Raw genomic sequence first — 15603 nt, forward strand, 5'->3', positions numbered from 1 at the left:
TTCGCTGTCCTCTCCCTTCGTGCCCTCCCAGTGCATATTAATGCACTCACTCGCCTTGTGAGAAATACACACACACTCTGACCCCCCTGCATGAGTCTTGACCAACCAGGTGGCCTACACCACCGGTAGCGTGTCACTCGCAGTATTAACCACGTGAAATACTTTGTTTAGAAACAAGTATGCACTATCAGTAATCTGACGACCAGTACGCATGCGCGTATATTCCAGCGCATGCGCCCAGTGCATAACACTGCCGCACAGTACTGCGCATGCGCCAAAACGCGCACTACTTTCCCGCACATGCGCTAACAGAGCTACTATGAGACGGCGTTTAGCGCGCATCCCTCCCTCTCTTTCTAACCCAAACAGGTGAATCGCATTTAAAAACAGTATAAATATGAAGCTAGGCGGCCCACTCACCTCATATCGGGCGCCGCAGAAGGACGAATAGGTCCAAGGAGGAACCAGACCGAACTACTCGTGAGTAAACAAGACCACTTGTCCTGCAAAATGGGGTAAGCAAGAACTCTTTCTCCTTACAGGTTAGATAGCCTTGTGAACCTCGTTTATTTCCACAGGGTCTCTTTCTCTGCCAGGCGACCCATGAGGCTTTTTACCAAGAAATAACAGAGTGAGGACCTAGTATCAGTACTTTCCTGTACCTCACCTTGTGATTTCGTTTTTTAGCCCACCACCACTCACTAACGGTTTCATTAAACCCTCACTAGTCCCATGCAGATGCCATGAGCTCACCCTAGCCGGATATAGGTCGCACACCACCTTAAAAGCCGGCAACCAGTGGATTTGCCACCCTAATATGACTCTTTCCTGTACGTCTTGTCTTTGTCCTATGTGTTCTGTGTAGAAAAGCTTGAGGGAATCCCCCTCTAACAGTTACAGCGCCTTAGCGAGCGCTACACATAGCCAAAATTGACACAAACACTTAATTTAAGTGTATTATAATTTAAACTGCACTTTATCACGTATCTCTTTGGTCCTGAGGAAAGCCAGCTTAGAATACAAAAGGCACTGGCTGAAACATGTAGACCACACTGGACACTGGAGGTCATCATAACACTCCTTACTGTCCTCTTGCCTTTTTAATCTGCTAACAGAGGCCCAGTTCATTAAAACTTGTTAACCCTCGGGTGCTGGGACCTCTTGTATAGCTTTTTAATTTTCACACGTCTCAACCCTTCACTGCACACGCAGCAATATACCAGCTCCGCAGTCACCTGGCGTTGCAGCACACCCGGGGCACATTCGGTGCCACTGCGGTGGGCCCGATGATGAAGCATGCCACCGACTAGGTCGGTGGGTGAGGGCTTTCATAAGGAAAACATTGCTTTTTTCCTTTTTATTGTCTGACGTACCTGAGTCACTTTAACCCCTCCCCCCTAAAAATTAGCTAGTCCACATTGATCTTGACATATAACCCAGGGGATACGGGCTAGCCTACCTAGTGCTCTCTCTCTCTTTTGATCTGCATAATACTAAGCAGCGCGCAGCTGCGAGAGCTTTAACAACCCCCCCCCCAACATGGCCGAAAATGTTGGCCTAACCTTCACTGCTGAGGATATCAGCGAAATCCTAGCTGATCCTTCACTCCTGGCAGACTTCAACATCTCCGCCACTGTAGCCCAATCAACCGACTGGGACTCACTCACGGAGAAGAAGAGGAACAGGATTCGGACAGTTCTGCATGGGGTCATCCTGGCACAATATCTACGAACCAACACAGCTCCCACTGGCCTCTTGGTCACCAATGCCCCCAGGATTTTCCTGGATGACGCTGCATTTCGGAAAGACTGGGCCCAGATTGCCTGGCACTGCACCAGGGACTGGCTAGTCCTCATTATTAAAACTGCAAAACGCCTATCAGACGCCATCATGATAGAAATCCAGGCGACAGAGTCACATTTCAAAACCACCGTGACAGGCTATAAAAAGAAGCTTGAAGACCAAAACCGCGAAATAGCGGAATATAAAGATTACTTAACCCAGACCAAAATCAAAAAATTTGAAAAAGATCTGAAGAGATTCAGTTATTCTAAAACCTACCTGTACTCGGAGGATGACTACACTCCCTCCAAGAAATCGCCTGACGATTCGGACAACAGTTCCATCTCAAGCGCCTCAAGCAACTCAAGCTCAGGACCCAATACACCGAGAGGGAGAGGCAGACGTGGACAACACTGGCCACAACCATGGCAAGGTCCCCAAAACCACAACTTTGGCCCACCGCCCCCCTTCTTTGGTCATCTACCACCCCCATACTTCGGATACCCACACATGTACCCTCAAGGCAACATGCCCTTCTTTCAAGGAAATCAAAACCAGCGATATCCTTTTTTATCCCAGGGCAGGAGAGGACGGGGCAAGAGACGGAACCCAGGTCATGTCCAATGGGCACCCGAAGAAGAGCCAGTGAGCTCCAACACGAGAAACAAAACCAGGGAACAACCGGGAACCAGCAAATAACACCCCCATGCCCTCTCGTGTTCAACCTATCTGACACACAACTTACCCCAGAGGAAACAGGAGTACTTAATAAAGGCCTTTCATTCGTCCCGACGCCAAGACTGGACATGTTCAAACTACACGTAGAACTCGCAGAGTTCTTCAGAAAACTCAAATTAAAGGCTTTCTTTGAGAAAAAAGACAACACCATCATTGAAGTAGGAGGCACGCCGAACGAAACGGGAATGAGAACAAAATCGACCTTCACTCCCCCGCCGGGCAGTATCCCGGTAGAAATCCTGACTTTTGAGCAGGCAGTCTACACGGAAGTAGAACTACTTCAGCAGAAGGACACTTTCAATAACCTGTCCAACAAAGACAGAAGTACCATTCAACGCCTACAGCATGATCCCAAACTTGTAATCAAACCGGCGGATAAAGGTGGCGGCATAGTCCTGATGAACAAGACGGACTATGACCAGGAATGCAAGAGGCTCCTCAGTGACACTAGGAACTACAAGCGCCTTCAAAAAGATCCAACTGAACAACTACAGGTCACTATCAACCAGCTTGTAAAAAATGCCAAGGACAATGAACATATATCCAAACAAGAGGCGGACTACTTATGTCCCAGAGAGATAAAGACCCCTTATTTCTACACGGTCCCCAAAATACACAAGGGCACCACTCCACCACCAGGGAGACCCATCGTGTCTGGGATTAAGTCATTACTAGAGCCCTTATCCCGCTTTTGTGATTTCTTTCTTAACCCCTTGGTCCAACAGACCCCATCCTACCTCAAGGACACTAAACATCTACTAAGCGTAATCCAGGAACTCAACTTTGATCCCACCACTGAACTACTTGTAGGTCTCGACATAGAATCTCTATACACTAGCCTACCACAGGACGCCACGCTAAAGGTACTGCATGATGTCCTAATGACAAACGCCTGGACTTACAACACCCCCCGCAGCTTCATCTTGGACTGCGCTGCCTTAGCTCTTAAAGAAAACTATTTTGAATACGAGGGCACCTACTACCTTCAGACGAATGGAACGTCTATGGGCAGTGTTTTTGCCCCAAGTGTGGCAGGATTGTATGTGGCCCACTTTGAACACACACACATACAACAACCAACCAACCCTTTCCTCACCAACATAAGAATGTGGCGTCGTTATATCGACGACATCCTCATAATATGGCAAGGCAACCAAGAATCACTGGACAACTTCATGCTCTGGATCAACCAACTAGACTCATACTTACGTTTCACATGCACTAGTAGTTCCACTGAGCTACCCTTCCTAGACCTGAACATCAGACCTGAGAATGGAAAACTCACCACCACCACCTTCTACAAACCTACAGCAAGAAACTCCCTACTCAGGTTTGATAGTTTTCACCCTCGACACCTGAGGGAAAACTTGCCCTATGGACAATTCCTACGCATCAGGCGCAATTGCAGTAACATCAAGGATTACAAACAACAATCCAGTGATCTGGTGCACAAGCTTAGGGACCGTGGCTATCCCTCCAAGATAATCAATAAAACCTGCAAAAGAGCTAGGAACCAAAACAGGGAGGCTCTCCTGGAAACCTTCGATAAACCAGAAGAAGAACCTGTCCTTACCTGCGTGACGACTTACAACACAGCGTCTAACCAAGTTTCAAACATCATACAACGCAATTGGAAAATCATCAATTCTGGCACCAGACAATGGGAAAAGCCTCGCTTCGCCTACAAAAGGGCCACCAATCTAAGAGACCAATTGGTGAATACCAGACCACGGCCAAAAACACAGAATAAAGACAACACCATCGTCAACGCATGGGGCATGCCCAAAATCACTGGCCACCAACCCTGCAACAATTGCAGTGTATGCCACTTAACATCTCCGTCAAAAACACTTGACTAGGAACCGGGTAAGACCTGGACACAACGACAGTTTACAAACTGTAACTCCTCCAATCTGGTATACTTGATAACCTGCAGATGTGGCCTAAGATATATCGGCATGACAACCAGAAAAGTACGCACAAGAATGACAGAACATAGAAGCACCATAAGATGTGGGAAAAACATAAATAAGCTCACAGACCACTTCCTGACCCACAATCACACACCCAATGACTTTACGTGGACTGTCATTGAGAAATTTGACAACCTCAGAGATGAGAAACTCCTCTTGCAAAAAGAACAACGCTGGATATACCGGCTATCCACACACATCCATGGCCTCAACGATGCCATTCCATGGAACAGTCTAGCCGTGTAAACACCCTTGCAAAATATTGTATTACAGCTTAGCTGTGTAGATCTTCCCCATATCGTTCTGATAGCTGTGCCACAGTACCCCTGCATGAGCGCCCCCTTCGCTGTCCTCTCCCTTCGTGCCCTCCCAGTGCATATTAATGCACTCACTCACCTTGTGTGAAATACACACACACTCTGACCCCCCTGCATGAGTCTTGACCAACCAGGTGGCCTACACCACCGGTAGCGTGTCACTCGCAGTATTAACCACGTGAAATACTTCGTTTAGAAACAAGTATGCACTATCAGTAATCTGACGACCAGTACGCATGCGCGTATATTCCAGCGCATGCGCCCAGTGCATAACACTGCCGCACAGTACTGCGCATGCGCCAAAACGCGCACTACTTTCCCGCACATGCGCTAACAGAGCTACTATGAGACGGCGTTTAGCGCGCATCCCTCCCTCTCTTTCTAACCCAAACAGGTGAATTGCTTTAAAAACAGTATAAATACGAAGCTAGGCGGCCCAATCACCTCATATCGGGCGCCGCAGAAGGACGAATAGGTCCAAGGAGGAACCAGACCGAACTACTCGTGAGTAAACAAGACCACTTGTCCTGCAAAATGGGGTAAGCAAGAACTCTTTCTCCTTACAGGTTAGATAGCCTTGTGAACCTCATTTATTTCCACAGGGTCTCTTTCTCTGCCAGGCGACCCATGAGGCTTTTTACCAAGAAATAACAGAGTGAGGACCTAGTATCAGTACTTTCCTGTACCTCACCTTGTGATTTCGTTTTTTAGCCCACCACCACTCACTAACGGTTTCATTAAACCCTCACTAGTCTCATGCAGATGCCATGAGCTCACCCTAGCCGGATATAGGTCGCACACCACCTTAAAAGCCGGCAACCAGTGGTTTAAAGATTTGCCACCCTAATATGACTCTTTCCTGTACGTCTTGTCTTTGTCCTATGTGTTCTGTGTAGAAAAGCTTGAGGGAATCCCCCTCTAACAGTTACAGCGCCTTAGCGAGCGCTACACATAGCCAAAATTGACACAAACACTTAATTTAAGTTTATTATAATTTAAACTGCACTTTATCACGTATCTCTTTGGTCCTGAGGAAAGCCAGCTTAGAATACAAAAGGCACTGGCTGAAACATGTAGACCACACTGGACACTGGAGGTCATCATAACACTCCTTACTGTCCTCTTGCCTTTTTAATCTGCTAACAGAGGCCCAGTTCATTAAAACTTGTTAACCCTCGGGTGCTGGGACCTCTTGTATAGCTTTTTAATTTTCACACGTCTCACCCCTTCACTGCACACGCAGCAATATACCAGCTCCGCAGTCACCTGGCGTTGCAGCACACCCGGGGCACATTCGGTGCCACTGCGGTGGGCCCGATGATGAAACATGCCACCGACTAGGTCGGTGGGTGAGGGCTTTCATAAGGAAAACATTGCTTTTTTCCTTTTTATTGTCTGACGTACCTGAGTCACTTTAACCCCTCCCCCCTAAAAATTAGCTAGTCCACATTGATCTTGACACCTTAACGTTTGCTATTCAGAATGAAAAAAAGTGTACTTAAAATAAAAGCTGCTTTCTTTACGTAGGTTACATTAACAAGCTTACTTTACTGGGTAATCTTAAAGCATTACATTTAAATTATCAAAATAAAACTATTTGAACGTTCGTTTGTTTGTTTTGCTATAATGTTTTGTTTCTGTGATGCCATATACAGGAGATGTCCACTAGCACGTATTGAAGAGGATGTGGCATAACAACAAGCGTTATGTACTTTAATGCTCAGGAGCGAGGTTCGAGTCTTCACTTTAATTTAATATCCATTAATTATGGGTACATCACTACATTTCAGTAGGTGTACGAAAAATTACTATGTGCTTGCGTAAAGTAAGTAGTTGTCCTCTAAAGTGTTTTTATTCCTTCGCAATATTTTTTCACTGCATATTAAACATGCAGTGTAACACCTACTGCTGGTAACTTTGACGCTGAGGATTACAGTTCACGTTTGGATGTTAATTTATTATGGGGAAATTATAGACTAATAATGTACTTTTCACGCGCCTATCAAAATGTTTTAATTTATTTATAATAGAACTGCTGATTGTAGAAAGCGCTTTAATACAATCTACTGTATTTAATTTAAAGGCATATTTCCAATTATTCTCCAATTACCACTTGCAAACATGGGCACAGCCCCATTTTTACACAGACATCTATATAATACTGCACAACATGTAAATGTACATATTCGTTGATTTAACGTGCATCGCAACATCACCAAAACTCTACAGAACAGCTGTCCTGGGGCCCTTACACCAACTCCTTTTAATCTAACGTACGACATATCCAGCCCACACAGCTACTTTCCCAGTACACTGCGTTATAGCGCTGGCACTAACACTTACAGACACAACAGCCCTTATTTAAAAGTTTGGCTGTTTATTTTTAGGTCACGTAAAATACATAGTTTACCTTCAAAATGTATTTAAACGTTTGCCCCCGTGTATGTGCTTATGAGTTTGTTTGCGGTTTGTAAAACCAACCAACCAACTTACTTAAGTTAAAAAAAAAACACATTTACTTGTTGGTTCCCAGTATGCATATTAAAAACTTGTAGAAAGTATTTGAAGTTATTACACCTCTCCAGACTTCTAGGCGCACCATTATCTCTCCTGAAAACAAGGTGCGAAAGCATTTCAAACCGTTTGCAGTGAAAAGATACAATGAGCTACAGCAACACTGACAAGGATCTTAAGTGCAGGGCCCTGTTTCCGTTTATTAGGGTAGTTCAGTTTCTTATTACTGTAGATTGTGAAACCATTTACAACAGCTTTGACAGTCCAGACTTTCGGGCGACCGTGTTGTCTTCTATTTGGAATGATTAAAAGTGTGCTTCAAATACAAGCTGCTTTCTTTAGTTTACACAAATAATTTATTGTGTAATTTTAAGACCTCAAATTTAAGACCACTATGCGTGCACGAAAACAGATCAAGCCAATTATGCTATCACTGAAACAAAATGTATTCGTATAACGCCTTTAAAATAAAATCACCTGCAGTTTCACACCTTGACTAATGGGTACTTTGACAAATGGAAACACTCTCCGCCACACTGTTTCTTTACCGCACTCTACACTTACATACATGGCAGCATTCACAAACACATTTATGCATGGAGCAACAGATTAGATATTAACACCAATAAGAAGGCGTGCTCTGAATTATAACACCAACCCCAAATAAAATAAGGCATTTCTCCCACTAGTATATTAAATTGCCGCCAATGTGACAACATACGGAGCGTATCACACTGCTCCTAGTCTGCTTAAAATATTGAGCACTTTTCTTGCTCCGTGATTTATACACTCAACAGTGCACAAAGCACACCATTATTCCTTTCATAACGCAGTCTGCACGGTTATAAATACCAGTTTATAACAGTTAAAATAGGAGTGTGGCCACTGTTTATTCATGCTCCGAAGATTTGCTTTTTATTCCTTTTACTATTATAGGTGTTTACATCGTCATAACGCCTTGCTAACTTTTAGAGATTTATAGGTTCTTTCTTGGAGCCATGCCCATATTCCTTGTAAACAGTGGTGGAAATCTATATCAGCATAACATGGCAAATACATACTACAAGCATAAGGTTAAAACACCAAACGCTGCATACAGCAACACGCAGGTTACCACTGCCTACAAAGTATGGGTGTTGTGGAACAAAGGCATATAAAGGTATACACTTACACAGCGATTACCGGTTCACATTATTTTAATTCTGTTTCATCCCTATGGCGGCTGCAGCATTGTTTGCATTTTTTACTGTATACCATACTTCTGGGGTCTCTGCCCTTAAGCTACATCCTGGCACGGCCTCACTGCACATCTCATACCGTTATCAGGTCCACTCAAATATATAGGCGTCTGCCTCCGATATTTCACAAAATAATGCAACATGTAACATGCTCTCTGAAGGAAAAAATACATACATGTTCCCACACAATATATACACACAAATTGAAGCATCACAACTAACAACACCTCTCACACAAACATACACACATCTATATATACAAAGACAACAAAAATACAATTACATGCAGCAATTACACACACTGCCCCACAGAAACCCCATGTTCACATACACAGATAATTCTATAACAGCACTTTTCTTATAAATTGTTTTTATTTACTTGTAAAAAAAGAAATCCAACCATTTATTTTAAATTATTTTTAAAGTTTTATATAGCGCGAACAAGACCCAAGAAATCGAGTATCAGAGCGCTTTACACGATCACCAGTTGTGTTACAGAATGACACATTCTTATTTCTTAGCCTAGGGGAGATTACGTGATTTGCCCTGAATCACAGGATGTTGAGCGTTGTTGCTGAGACTCGAACGCAGTTCACCAGCTTCGAGGTCCACCGCTCTAGGTGTAAGGCTGCACCCTCTCCCTTATTCACAAGAGTGCTACTATATTTTTGTTAAACTGGAACAGCTGTGTTTATTTACAGAACTCCGTCCCACTTCCGCCCATCTTACTACGCCACCGAGCCACATAGGCACTTGGTGCGCCATAACTTATATATAACACTATATCTGCGGTAATACTGTTTATACATTTGATTCACACTGCATATGTTAAAGGCTTCACCATTACCAGTGTTAACGTTGCATTTAGGTGTTTATTTTATTTTACTACTAGCAGCCCGTCCCGACGTTGTCCGGGTATGAATTGCTGCCGGCCAGTAGTATGTTGTTTTGTAGGATTTCGTTTAGATAGCATTTCTTATCTGTGACAGGCCTGTGAAATGCTCTGATTCACAGTGCACTGCTGATGCACTTAAGAGTGCGCATTCAGTAGTGTGTGAACTCGAGTTTCCCTACTTTATTTTTCCATGCAATATTATATAGAGCGAACTCGACAACATGGCATGAGCACAATTTACATTACAGAAGAACACATTAATTTGTGGTAGGCACGGGGAGACAAAGCGATTTGCCTGGAATCACAGGATGTTGAGCTGATGCCGAGATTCGAACGCAGCTCACCAGCTCTAAAGTTCGCAATTCTAGAACCTGTGGCGGGAGGTGTGTCTAAAAGTGTATGTCGGTGCTGGCCATCAATGAGAGAGACCTGTGCATTTTTCAAATCGGTGGTGAAAAAATATGAGTATGTTGCTGGAGATGTGGGCCGCCGTGCCACCAATGTACTTACCGGGGAGGGCAAACACCCTTTATTCCGCAACTTTCATTACGAAAGTACCATGACTCCGCAATGACATTATAACGCATGCCATTACATTTTATATGCTTTTACCATGCATATATTTACAACGAAATTCGTTGTAAATGCATGAATGGTTAAAGCATGTTTTTTTTAATGTTTGGATAAGGTAAGTATGGGCATAGGGGTATATGTTTTGGGGTACTGAGGTATATGTTTTGGGGTGTTTGGGTATTTTAAGGGTTCAGATATAGTTTTGGGTTATGGGGTACAGGGGTAGTTTTAGGGTTTAGGGATAGGTATGGGTATTGGGATACAGGGGTATTTTTAGGGTTCAGGGCTAGGTTTGGGTTTTGGGGTACAGGGGTATTTTTAGGGTTCAGGGCTATGTTTGGGTTTTAGGGTACAGGGGTATTTTAGGGTTCAGGTGTGGGTTTGGGTTTTGGGGTACAGGTTTTTTATGGTTCAGGGCTAGGAATGGGTTTTGGGGTACAGGGGTATTTTTAGGGTTATGGGGTAGGTTTGGGTTTTGGGGTACAGGGGTATTTTAGGGTTCAGGGGTAGGTTTGGGTTTTGGGGTACAGGGGTATTTTTAGGGTTCAGGGCTAGGTTTTGGTTTTGGGGTACAGGGGTATGTTTAGGGTTCAGGCGTATGTTTGGGTTTTGAGGTACAGGGGTATTTATAGGGTTCAGGGCTAGGTTTGGGTTTTGGGGTACAGGAGTATTTTTAGTGTTTAGGGATAGGTTTGGGTTTTGGGGTACAGGGTATATTTAAAGGGTTAAGATGGGTTAGTGTTTAAGGGTGTTGGGGAATTTAAGGAGTAAGGGTGGGTTATGATTATGGGGTGCAGGGGAATTTAAAGGAAGCAGGGTGGACACCCGGAGCTGGAAAGTACAGAACCTGGGAAGAAAAAAACAATGAAATATTGGGCAAAACACTCGCTTTTTTTTCTGTAATCCGGCGCCTGCACACGCCCACGCCCCCAGCACACGCCCACAGCACACAATATGAGACATGGCATGAAGGGCGGAACGTATCACACGCCCCCAGCGTTTGTCACGCCCCCAGCACACACCCACAGCACAGCGCAGACACGCCCACAAGGGACTACTTTACTGGCACGGTTCGTTTACCTTTTAAATGTATATGGTGGGCGTCGGCATAGCCTATGTCCTTCTGCTGCAATTGCCCTTTCCAACGCTGTATTGGGTGTTGTGATTGGTGGTGTGGTTCTTGAGATTACCCGCCTCAAACGTTTGGGCTCTCTCTTTATTATATTAGTATAGATTGTTATGAACTATTAATTGTGTGGCATAACGGTAAATTCTGTCTACTTCAGTGCTACTGCTTTAGGTTTCAGGTTTCAGCTTTAATGTTAATATTTCAGTTAGTTGCACTAATAACAATCTGTTTAAAAAATGATCAAATGCAATCAGTTCAATTGATGATCAGATATATGTCAATACAGCCTACGCGTTTCGTCCTCAAAGGGACATCATTGGGGCTGTAGAGTAAAGAAAAAGACAAAAGCTATAACTGCCCATTCATTAAATCACATTTACATACAATAATTCATTTAATCCATGACATTTTTCTTCTCAAATCTGCCTATATAACAATCTCAAATCATATGAAGCCATGCCTGCCTATATAACACTCTATCCAACAATATCATTAAATTGAGAAACAAAAACAGAACTCCTTTTAGATGTGGACGGTATTAATTCTTTCTCCTAAAGAGTTTCAAAAAATGAAAAACATTCTAATATAAAATAATTCCTCCAATTTCTGTTTATGCCTGTTGATTTACAGTTATCCCCTACTTAAGGATGAAGAGTGGTCGCTCACCTAAATTCATTAGTGATCAGTGAAAATCCTCAGTTTAAGTCAAATGCTTATCGCATAAGCGGATGAGAAGTCTTCAGATTCAAGTGCACGGTATTTCTTACGGTCAAATAGTCTGAGAAAAAGGAAAATATGTGCGTTTAGCCATAAGATTCGATTTAAACCTCTCCAGTGTTGACATTGAAGGATCAACTGAAATATTGTGTGGTTCCTTTAGATTCACATGGTTTAATGTGATCCTGGCATGCGATCACTATCTAAAATTAACAAGCTAGTTTATCAAGGATTCAGGATTTAAGATACTCCTACCCTTATAATCCTTCACACGCTTCCTGTTCGGTTAACGTTCCAAGAGTATTCTATCTCTCCAAACGTGTTTCCTCAATTCCAAATTTCTATGTGCAAAGGGGGTCACAAAAAACAAAAAGGGAGACAAACTAAGTAGATTGTCCCCTTTGAATAACCATATAGTCTCCAGTCTACCACGAGTATCTGTCATCCAAAAGGTTCAAATCTGCCATGCACCTACCTCCGATAGTGATAGTCGGCTTCTCCCGCATGTAACCTCCTCGACGACTCGCTTGGTAAAGAGTCGACAAATTCCCTATTCTTTCTTGCCTCTATTTGAGCAATGTATTGTCCAATCACAATGTTTAGAAATGCGCGCCAATGGCCGCTTCTTATTATTGAGGCTGTGTTCCCTACTGCATCCGCACATCGATGTACCGGAAGGATATCAAAAAACCCTTTACTTTCATCTATCTTACCTCCGTACGAATCACCGTTTAAAAAACCGGAAATCTGTGTATTTTTTCCGGTTTGTCTATCGTCTTCTGTGATTGGCCAGAAAACAAGTCATGAATTGGCCAATCACCGTTAGATGAAAGTTGCTATAACCAGAACTGTGAGCAGCGTAGCTATCTTGTATCTTAAATACGCTGTTCCCTGTTTTCGGTTCCTCTGTGATTTTCTATGATTGGTTACAACATCCTGCATGTGTTAACCAATCTCTGTTCGATAAATAAATAAACCAAAAGCTGGGGATATATCGTAGGCAACGCGTTCACAATCGCCTCTATTTTTTGGTTCAAATTCCCTCCTCGGTCCGCATGCCCGTGTAGCCATACATACTAGTTGCAAATGACAACACTTTAGAAGTGAGAGCGTTTCGACTCTTGTGTCTTGGTCATTAATTTAGATAAAAGTATTGGCGGACTACATATTAAAAAAGAAAGATTGTGTAATTTTTTCGCACTTAAGATATTGTTATTTATGTCAAAATGTATGCACGTTTGTCCAATCGATTATTATGTCGATCTGATTGTACTCCTAAAAATTATCCAGGCGATTGGTATTATATTTAAATATAATCAAAGACTATAGTCCCTAATATATTTGTAGAACTAAACGAAGACTGCAATGTGTCTTGTTACCACAAAGCATGATCAACATACTGGGTATATGTCTTATGTCTGATTGCACTTATTAATGCAGTATATACAAAACCTGAGTAACTTTATTACAAATATATTTCGTCCCCGGGGTGCTGATTTTATACTTTATTTATAAAAAGTGATGCATTTCTGAGTCGCTGTTCAGGCCATCTTTCACCGTTCGACAGCGACTTATCCATCTTGCTTCTTCCTTCCTGATAAATAGTTCCCAGTCTCCCCCCCTCACATTGGGTTCTATTTTTTGGAGACCGTGAAACTTAAAATCTTTTTGTTTCTCGTGAAATCTTTTTACATGTACAAAAATGGGTGATTTAAGGTCTTCATTGAGAATGGCCCTTCTGTGTTCTTGCATGCGACATTTGAGAGCTCTCTTGGTGCTTCCAATATATACCTTATTGCATGTACAAATCAATGCATACACAACTCCAGTGCTATTGCAGTTAATAAACTGTTTAATCTGATGAGTCCGAGTGCTGTTGTATCGAAATTCTTTAATCCTATTCAAAGCCCAAGGACACATATGGCACCCCCCACATGTGAAAAACCCATTAGGTGTTATGGGCATCCATTCGTGTTTGTCTCGTTTATTAGGCTGAATGTAATTTCTGGTAATGAGATTGTTGATGGTCGGACTGCGAAAGAAAAAAAATTATTGTTGAGTATGAGAGAGCTCATGATCACAAGCATTTCTGAATGTTCAACCAGACTAGCACTTCTCTTTCCCAAAAATTATTTTAGGGCTGCTTCTCCTATGTCATGTTCGATACATGTGTAGAGTCCTTCTACATCCATAGTCACAAAACTCATACCGTCCTCCCAAACCACATTTTCCAACTTGTTCAATATGTCCATGGTATCCCTAACATAGGAGGGTAAGTTAAGAACCATGGGCTTCAAAAATCCGTCAACAAATTGGACGGATTTTTGAAGCCCATGGTTCTTAACTTACCCTCCTATGTTAGGGATACCATGGACATATTGAACAAGTTGGAAAATGTGGTTTGGGAGGACGGTATGAGTTTTGTGACTATGGATGTAGTAGGACTGTACACATGTATCGAACATGACATAGGAGAAGCAGCCCTAAAATATTTTTTGGGAAAGAGAAGTGCTAGTCTGGTTGAACATTCAGAAATGCTGTGACCATGAGCTCTCTCATAGTCAACAATAATTTTTTTCTTTTCCAAAATGAATGGTACCATCAGATCAGAGGCACGGCAATGGGATCCAGGTTTGCTCCCTCTTATGCCAACCTGTTCATGGGTTGGTACGAGAGGGAGCATGCCTGGAGCCGGAGAGCCGCCAATTGGACAGATCACATACTCTTCTGGGGTCGTTTTATAGATGACATTTTGATTCTTTGGAGAGGGACTGAGAAACAGATGGAAGAGTATTTATCTTATCTGAACAATAATTTGTTCAACGTGAGACTGACTATGAATTTTCAATATCAAAGGATTGAATATCTGGAAGTGGAACTCTTTGTAGTGGGAGATTCTATCAAAAGTAAACTGTTCAGAAAATAGACCGCAACTAATTCTATTTTAAGGGCAGACAGCTCACACCCAGCATCAGTGATTAAGGGCATACCATTTGCCGAAATGGTTAGAATAAGAAGAAATTGTAGTGAGGAGGGAGACTTTAAGGAGGAGATTAAGAAACTCTGCCATAGGTTGAAAAAAGGAGGCTACTCCAAAAAAGTGTTGGATGCTGCACATAAGAAAGTAAGTCAGATAGAAAGACACACAACTTTGACACCCAAAATAAAAGACAAAAAAGAGATGACTAGGCCCGTGGCATTTGTAACAACATATAATACTGATAAAGATAAAATTTACAGGATTCTTAGAAAGAACTGGCATTTGCTAATGGGCGTACCGGGTCTTTTGGGACACATTGGAGAAACTCCTAATGTAATATATAGACGCAGTCCGACCATCAACAATCTCATTACCGGAAATTACATTCAGCCCAATAAACGAGACAAACACGAATGGATGCCCATAACACCTAATGGGTTTTTGACATGTTGGGGGTGCAATATATGTCCTTGGGGTTTGAATAGGATTAAAGAATTTCGATACAACAGCACTCGGACTGATCAGATTAAACAGTTTATTAACTGCAATAGCACTGGAGTTGTGTATGCATTGATTTGTGCATGCAATAAAGTATATATTGGAAGCACCAAGAGAGCTCTCATAATTCGCATGCAAGAACACAGAAGGGCCATTCTCAACGAAGACCTTAAATCACCCATTTTGGTACACGTAAAAAGATTTCACGAGAAACAAAAAGGTTTTAAGTTTCACGGTCTCCAAAAAATA

Source organism: Lissotriton helveticus, chromosome 4_2, assembly GCF_964261635.1.
Source record: "Lissotriton helveticus chromosome 4_2, aLisHel1.1, whole genome shotgun sequence".
NCBI classification, from domain to species: Eukaryota; Metazoa; Chordata; class Amphibia; order Caudata; family Salamandridae; genus Lissotriton; species Lissotriton helveticus.